Here is an 8,847-nt window from a genome sequence, read left to right on the forward strand (position 1 = left end):
TAGTGTTATGAATTGCTAGAATAGTATTTGTAAACTATAACTGAAATCAAGTTCTCATTAATTACTTAAGTAAATGCACCTTAAATAATTTTAGCGAAATGTTAGTAAACAAATCCTTCCTAGCTAGTGGATTGTTGTTGGCCATTAATTGTCACAAATTGACTTTCAAATGCAAGTGGAGACACTCCACCGTAGTCGTGTGATCTCCTACAGTTCATGTCCTTTTGTGACGAACAACTTCTTGCGTGGAATTGCTTATGTGAAAGCAGCACACAAGTTACATGAAATCAGTGTTGTTAGAACCGGACCGGACCGAACGGTCTGACCGCTGACCGGACTTGAAAACGGCTCTGGTTTGCAGTCTTAACCGAATGAGAGTTGGACCACTTTGAACCGGAAAAAATCCAGTCCGACCATGTTAAACCCGGATAAACCGGATTAACCCGAGAAGTAAACTGGACGGCTCACTTAAAAAAAAAATGGGACAATGTTCTAATATTTTGTTTTACTACGGTCTAAAAAAAGATAAAGATATATTATTTCAATATAATTATACATAATTATTAATTATATAAAGTTTTACATTTATATATAACTATATATTTATAAATAAAAATTATTAATTATGTACGAAATCACCCGGTCAGACCGGACGGTTTAACCGTTTAAACCGGTTAAACCTAATACGGGACCTTTGCCGGTTTGAAGTCCGGCTCGGGTTTCACAACACTGCATGAAATAGACCCTCCAAAAGCCTAAACAAGATAGATATGTCTCCAAACTTCACAATTGTTAGATCCTCAAATTGAAGTTATTCGATCATCAACAAAATCCAACAAAAGGAAGATAAAATCAGTGAATGACAATCCTTTGATTGATGTGTCAAGGAACAAGGCTTTCATGTGTCAAATTTTTATTGGATTGGGACACAATTGGACACGGAAAAGTGGGACAGCTGATCCCCATTCGCAATTTTCAAGGTTTTATTATTGTTGGAGTTTCAATGGATAATTCAGGATTAACATTGGCTCATTTGGCTGCAATGGAAAACTCAATTTTGCTCAGATGTTTTAGCTCATTAATATATTTTTTTGAAACATTTATTATTTTCTCCTATTAATATTTTCAATACTCTATTTTTTATCATTAAGACAATCAATTAATAAATAATATTAAATGAGTGGAATATTTTTAATAGTTTAAGAAATGAAAAATAATAGAAAACTTATTGCAAGTACTAGTCCTAGTAGAAAACAGAAAATAACAGTGGCAGAGAAATAAAGAAACCTGATATGTTACCTCTCTTTGGGTATTATAACATTTTTATATAGATGCAAGTTTTCATTCTTCTCTTTAGTTGAACCACTTGAGCTTCTGCCTAAACTTCACTCATGTTGTTATGGCTTATGTTGCTGAGACAGTGAAAAAGAATAAGAAGAAAAAGTTCCTAGTTCTATCAGATCTCCTGCTTCAGAAATATAGACGCCACATGCCAACCATTCTTTTCTCTTTAAATTTCACCAAATCTTGTGATTGTGATTTTTCTGAAAGAAATGTTCCTACAAATTTATTGACATTTGAAAATACACAACAATAACCACATATATGTCAGGTAAGTGATGAACAAAATTAATACTATGCTAATCAAAATGTTGGTCATGTTGTGTATAATTCTATTTCAGAATCTGATATTTGAGAAAGTCTAGAATGCATCTAATAGAAGTTACTTAGTTCTAGACGATGTTAAAACATGAGATAATATCCAAAGAAAATATTTCTTTGAATGAGCCCTTGGGAATCAAGATCCAAGAAAAGATGACTAATATTACACCAAATCAAAATAGTTGTTAACTAGGTGTTGAGAAAATAAACACCTCTTTGCAAATATTGGTTGGGAGAACAGAAGCATGAGGATAATTTCAATTTTCTTACTGACATTCAGAAGTGGTGAAAAGAGAGTGAGAGTGGAAGGTATATGAGAATTGTAAAGAAAGTAGTAAGAGTAGCATTATCCCATCCTTGTACAAAATTGCCGATAGAATGACACCTTTCATTATACTTCTTCCCCTTTCTTCTTCTTTCTTTTCCATTTGGGTGCTCCAAATATCTAGTTTCAATTAAGAAAGCAACACTTATCCTCGTGATAATGCAACAAGAATCCAAACAGCCCAAAATATGGATTATGGATTATGAATTCCCTTCAATGGAAGACTACCATATGTTTCTTCTTCCCTAAAACATACTATGGGTTAAAAGTTATTACACTAAAACTAAATACAAGTGTGAGTGATGGTGATTTTTCAAAATGACTTGATAGCATATACATAAAAAGCTTCTAAAGAAAAACAATCATTTTTATTTAGTTATATATGCAATAATCGAAAGGGAGAAAACATACCGCAAAGAGATTATTCAAGATAGCATGGCCATCTACAAAGTATAGCTTCAGTATGTCTATAAAAGCTAGCTTATCAAGACGCAAAACCTTGCAAAACTCATGAGTTTGAACCATTGAAGTTTGAGGCATATTGCCAATGAAAGAAACCTCGCCAAAGGAACTGTAGGTTCACAATGTAATTATCTCCTCTGTATCACCATCTTCCTGCGTTATCTCTGCTGTAGATAACAACAAAAACAGTCAAAAAATGTTTAGATCTGGGAGATAGTGTTTTGATGGCACCTAAGAGGAACTTGTTTGCATATTCCTCAAATATAGAAGCATCACAGTTAGAAGTGAAATAATCCTGGTTCATGTTTTCTTATCTTCTTTTCAACATAGCATTTTCTTACATAATCTTCATCTTCTATGAAAAATTGCTTTGAGTGAGGTATAGTTCACTCAACATATAGGTCAGTGATCATATTTCTCACTTATTGCCTTAAATCTTAACCCAATGTCTTTTGTTTCCTACAGAGGAACTTGTATGCCATGTCCAAATAGTAGACACTAGAGGAGTCAATTGTTTCCTATAAATAAGATGCAAAGAAGTGAACTCAATAGGCAATAAAGTCACATATTGGTTTAATATAAGAGTAGAGAACAATTATTATGGACAACCTACCTACCCGTATGAGCTAGCTTCTATGATGAAGTTAGACCTACTATTTAAATAGAAAGTAACACTGAAGATGCTCATACATCGGTTTAATATAAGAGTAATAACATTTAATCAACAGCAAAAAACGGCAATAACACACGTTAACAAACCAATAGGTTACCACAAAACTTACCAGCTACACCTCCTTGCTTCATAACCAATTTTCATGAGAGGAAAAACTCTACATGGACTTTGGTCGCCTATTACAACAGATTTTCAAATACACATTTCTGGTATAAAAAAATACATTATGAGATTTGAAGTGGCTCAGTAGTCATTGCACTGCTGGTATTGCAATTTCATAAAAGAAAATGCATTAGAATGATAGTTAAGTAGATCTAATTGAGAATAACTAAGTGAAAAGTTCAGTATTGAAGGTTGATAGATTATCAGATCTCATGAAAACATAACATTTAAAGAATGATAAATGTAAACATGTAAAGAATGACTTACAATCTGCTTATTAAATCGTGAAGAACATCCCTTGAAAAGAGAAACTTTCTGAAATAACTGTTCATACAAATTTATCGAAATCTCAAAATACACAACAATAACCACATATATGTATGTAAGTGATGAACAAAATTAATACTATGGCAATCAAATTGCTGATATGACTTTTCTTTGGTCATGTTCTGCATAATTCTGTTTCAGAGTCTGAGATTTGAGAAAGTCTAGCATGCATCTAATAGAAGTTACTTAGTTCTAGATGTTAAAACATGAGATAATATACAAAGAAAATATTTCTTTGAATAAGCCCTTGGGAATCAAGATCTAAGAAAAAATTACACCAAATCAAAATAGTTGTTAATTGAGAGCTGACAAAATAAACACCTCTTTGCGAATATTGTAAAGACTATATCCCACAGGAAAAAAATGATACTAGGTATTCTGAAGGAGACTTCCATATGCATTTCATGAGCAAATATGGAATTGGAACATAACCTGTGCTTTGTTACAGCTAATGCAAAGACTACAGCCATAAGAAAAGCAGATTCTGCAATTTTTTCCAAACTCATGCCAATGACCAGTTATTTGATGAAGGAATTATAAGGTAGCATTTGCTGCTCAGGCAGAATATGATGGAACATGACAGCACCAACTGTACTGTTTTGTCTTTTTTATGTTTTGTTCTGCTTTCCTCTTCTGCCAAACACAGAAAAGAACCATGTTTTGTTTTGTCTTGTTCTAAGTTCTAACGAGAATACAAAGAACTAACTAAAATATGTTCAAAATAACATAAATCTGCACTAACATGTTTTTGTTTTTATATGGAACATAGTGTATCTTCCTAAAGCTTCACCTGACACATAGTTAAGAATTAAGATTGATCATTGCTGCAAGCACGGGGTGTTTAGAGGATGTACAAGTAGTCAGAATCACGTCATCTATCCTACACATTGGATGATTTCAAAGCATTAATGGAAGAACAATTGTGCGGACATTATTGATTGGCATTCCCTCGATTCGGTCCTCAGTGATTTCCACAAAGTGACCAACAACCTCATTAAACAACTCGAGTCCTGAGAGTGGAAGAATGATGGAGGATCGATCAGAACCTGCAACCTGAAATGTAATAACAAGAATTTCCTACAGAAAACCCACTTCCCTCATTAAAATAAAGGAAAATGATAAAAAAGATAATGGAAGTAGACCTCATATATTCTTAAGAAGTGGCCCCTATTATTGCTCCTAAGATCAAAGAAGAATCTGTGTTGAACAACCCTGATCACTTTTGAGTCCCCCAAGTTCCCAATTTCATCCTGAGATGGCAAATCAACATACTTATCCACATTCATCTCAGAAGAGGTGGCGGTTGGCCAGAAATAAAGCCAGCACCAACATCATCCGAAAGTCCAACAAGATGTTCAGGGGATTCAGAATTTTTCTGTTGCATAATTCAAACAATCAAATCAAATAAAACAGATCAAAACTTGGAAAATACTTCCTGCATAGCAGGGGGAAATGCCTGCATGCAAAAGAACGAAACCAGATTGGGCAGAATGAAAAGCCTTGACGACTCATTAATCTCAGCCAATAATGTTCCTGAATGATGCCCACCCTTCATCCCTAGAGCTTCCTGCAGGAACACTGATAGCACTAGATTCCTGCTGACAGAAGCTTCAGACACCTTCACAAAAGAAATTAGAATCAAAATCTTCAAACAAAATAAATATACATGTAATACCTTTTCACAAGATAGAAATGTTAATAACCACAAAAAGAGATGATCCCGAAAAGACTGCAAAAGGATATGCATTTACAATCAGATGTTTCATGAAATATTGTCAGACTCCTTGAGGATTAGCCATAATAAAATATTTCCTTCAATATATACAGAATATTTTCAAAGTTCAAACCATACAAACATAGAGAACATAGTTAAAACTTCAAGAGTGGGTACTGAGCAGAGATCCAAACACCCCTATTCTAGTTCATTGACAAGAGAAGTAAGGCATTCCATGAAGGAATTGATCGATATTTTGATACATTTAACATACTTTAATCAATCATTTTCTACCATAAATATTGAGAAAAAAAGGCGAAAGCAAGCATGATAAAAAAACCAATTGGCATCCCAACTTAATGAAGTAATCCAATTAGGCGAAAGATGATAACCAATGAAAGTCCAATCAAGTAAAGTGAAAATTAAAAAAGAAATGCTGAAAGAAATAAACAGAGAAGTATAAACGAAGTTAAAGATAAAAATGGTAATAGTTACCTTTTAAGAAACAACCCCTCCTATTCTCCCCAATGTCGAAGTAGCAAATGTGAAAAAAGTGAGCAATCAACAAAAGAATAAGAAACACAACTTCATTATACAACTAAAATTGACACCTCACTCACATATGCATTCAAGATAATGTATCTAACTAGGTAGCAATTATTAAACTAACAAGTCAATAACGGAAACTTTGATGTGTCAGCCTCACATCCAGGACATATATGAGTTTTCAGATAGCAAGTGACTTACAATGGAACCCCTAATAAGGGATGGCAACAAATAACATCCAGGAGCAAGATGGTTCACTTGCAAGTGTTCTCCATAACCATCTTTTGAAAATGTTTGTGGCTCTGAATAACAGCAAAATACATGTGGTGGGTTAGTCACTTTTGACTTCAATGAGAATCAATCTCCCAAAAAAATACAAGTATATACTTAAACCAGAAACAAATGAAGCCAAAACTAACCTTTGACCTTTCAACTTCAGAATGATAGACAAAAGATAAGAAAGAAAAGCCAAGATTCAGCACCAATATTGTTATATCATAAATACCAACCTCCAATACTATAATAACAAAACCAATCTAAGATATAGACATAAGAAATGCAAGATATAAGCTGCTAGTAGTTTAAACCAAAAAACTTACCAGCTACACCTCCTCACTTCATGGACTTTGGTTAACTATTACACCAGATTTTCGAATACACATTTCTGATAATAAAAAAATATACAATGGGATTTGAAGCGGCTAGTAGTCATTGCACTGCAGGCATTGCAATTTCATAAAAGGAAACATGCATTAGAATGATAGTTAAGTAGATCCAATTGAGAATAACTAAGTGAAAAGTTCAGTATTGAAGGTTTATAGATTATCAGATCTCATGAAAACTTAACATTTAAAGAATGACAAATGTAAACATGTAAAGAATGACTTACAATTTGCTTACTAAATTGTGAAGAACACCCCTTGAAAAAAGAAACTTTATGAAATAACTGTTCCTACAAATTTATCGAAATCTAAAAATACACAACAAGAACTGCATATATGTAGGTAAGTGATGAACAAAATTAATACTATGGCAATCAAATTGCTGATATGACTTTTCCTTGGTCATGTTCTGCATAATTCTGTTTCAGAATCTGAGATTTGAGAAAGTCTAGAATGCATGTAATAGAAGTTACTTAGTTCTAGATGTTAAAACATGAGGTAATATACATAGAAAATATTTCTTTGAATAAGCCCTTGGGAATCAAGATCTAAGAAAATATTACACCAAATCAAAATAGTTGTTAACTGAGAGTTGAGAAAATAAACACCTCTTTACGAATATTGTAAAGTCTATATCCCACAGAAGAAAATGATACTAGGTATCCTCAAGGAGACTTCCATCTACACTTCATGAGCAAATATGGAATTGGAACTTAACCTGTGCTTTGTTACAGCTAATGCAAAGACTACAGCCATAAGAAAAGCATATTCTGCATTTTTTTCCAAACTCATGCCAATGACCAGTGATTTGATGAAGGAATTATAAAAGAGTTTTTTTTTTAGCACTATCAAGGATATTCCTCCATCTTATTGGTAGGCAACTAATGTATGCAACAGTAAAATTATTTTTTTTTCTAAAAATTGAATAGCGTCATACCTTCACATTATTGCTTTACTAGGCTAAATATTAGCTTCATTTTCTGGTTGCTACCATAGCATGTAACAGAATCTAAATTCACATGAAATCTGTGCAGAAAAGCAAAATAATCAATTAAAACAGGCATTGGTACAGAATAAAGCACAAGCGCAAAATTATCCAATTCCAAACGAGTGCAAGTCTCTGGTCCATTTTCCTCTGTTATTTCCTGCTCTTATTAACCTTGCAAGCAATTCAAATTAGTCCTCATTCCCTAGCAAAAATTCATTTCTAGGTCTCGGGAATCAAATATGAACATTTTTCTTATTGTCTAAAGTAATCCTAGCTTAGTAGTACCAATCAAAGATATACAGTATAATGTACAAACAGACAGAAGGATCACTTCACCTCAACAGTGTCCTATTCTCTATCACGGGTCAATCACATATTGGCACATGAATAAAAGAAATTTTTTTAAAACAAATAGTAATACTCTAATTGGCTCAGGATAAGGAATGAGACACCGTTCAGGACAAGTGATCTCTGTCCATGTAGAAACTAGACTACAATTGTTGTTCAACACCTATTAACTCTCACACATGAAGCTATTAACGACTAACTTGCTTATACAATTACATCATATAATGTTCAGCATTTATTACAAAAATCTGCAAATAATCGTTGATTTCTAATGGATAATAACATCTTAAATCCTCAATATGATAGATAACAAATTTGATAAATGGGCAAAAGGAAGTGTTACTCTTGTCCTGCTAAATTTACTAGTTACTCTTTACATGCTACCAATAGGACTGACTGATTTCTAAAAGAGGAAACAAGACCAAATTACTGCATAGCTTTAAAGAAGTAAGAAAGTAATGCAATAATGGAAAGCCATAAGCCCATAACATGGTTAGACCTGATTAGCCACATCCTCTAAATTTTGACCCAACTTTCTGAGAGCCTCGGCATAAGAACCCGAGAGTTGTAAATTACCAATTGCATTTAGCGATGCCCTGCCCTGTACAATACCAAAAGCTAGAATTAAAAAATAAATAAAGAAATAAAAAAGAAGAAATCTAAATAAAATAAAGAAAACATAAAAAAAAGAACCTGTAGATACTCCATAGACATATAATAAGCTTGCTTAACATTAATCTTCTCATAATAGTCATATGTTGCATTCCAATTTATGATGAGTGAATCACAGACACTTTGTGCAGTTGCAAGGTACACCTTACCGAGCTCAAACTTCTCCAGAGAAAAGGATGTCTTGAACTCAGCATGATATTAGAAGCTAGAAGCAATAGATGCAGAATCTGCTACAAAATTATCCAAAGTGCCTGCAATTGTTAAGTAAGACTTTACTTACAAATTTGGATGTTTTATCTCAATAGA

General features: G+C 33.2%; 1 long non-coding RNA gene across 1 annotated transcript in view; it reads right to left on the reverse strand.

Annotated features, from left to right (window-relative positions):
• The window catches only part of LOC109349498, a 31,470-nt gene extending 26,958 nt beyond the window's left edge, over positions 1-4,512 (reverse strand). The window contains exons 1-4 of the long non-coding RNA XR_002107979.1: positions 4,402-4,512; positions 3,552-4,244; positions 2,399-3,328; positions 1,875-2,107 (exon numbers count right to left, since the gene is read on the reverse strand). This is a non-coding gene — a long non-coding RNA (uncharacterized LOC109349498). The remainder of the gene's footprint in view (positions 1-1,874; positions 2,108-2,398; positions 3,329-3,551; positions 4,245-4,401) is intronic.

Source organism: Lupinus angustifolius, chromosome LG06, assembly GCF_001865875.1.
Source record: "Lupinus angustifolius cultivar Tanjil chromosome LG06, LupAngTanjil_v1.0, whole genome shotgun sequence".
In the NCBI taxonomy this organism is placed as follows: Eukaryota; Viridiplantae; Streptophyta; class Magnoliopsida; order Fabales; family Fabaceae; genus Lupinus; species Lupinus angustifolius.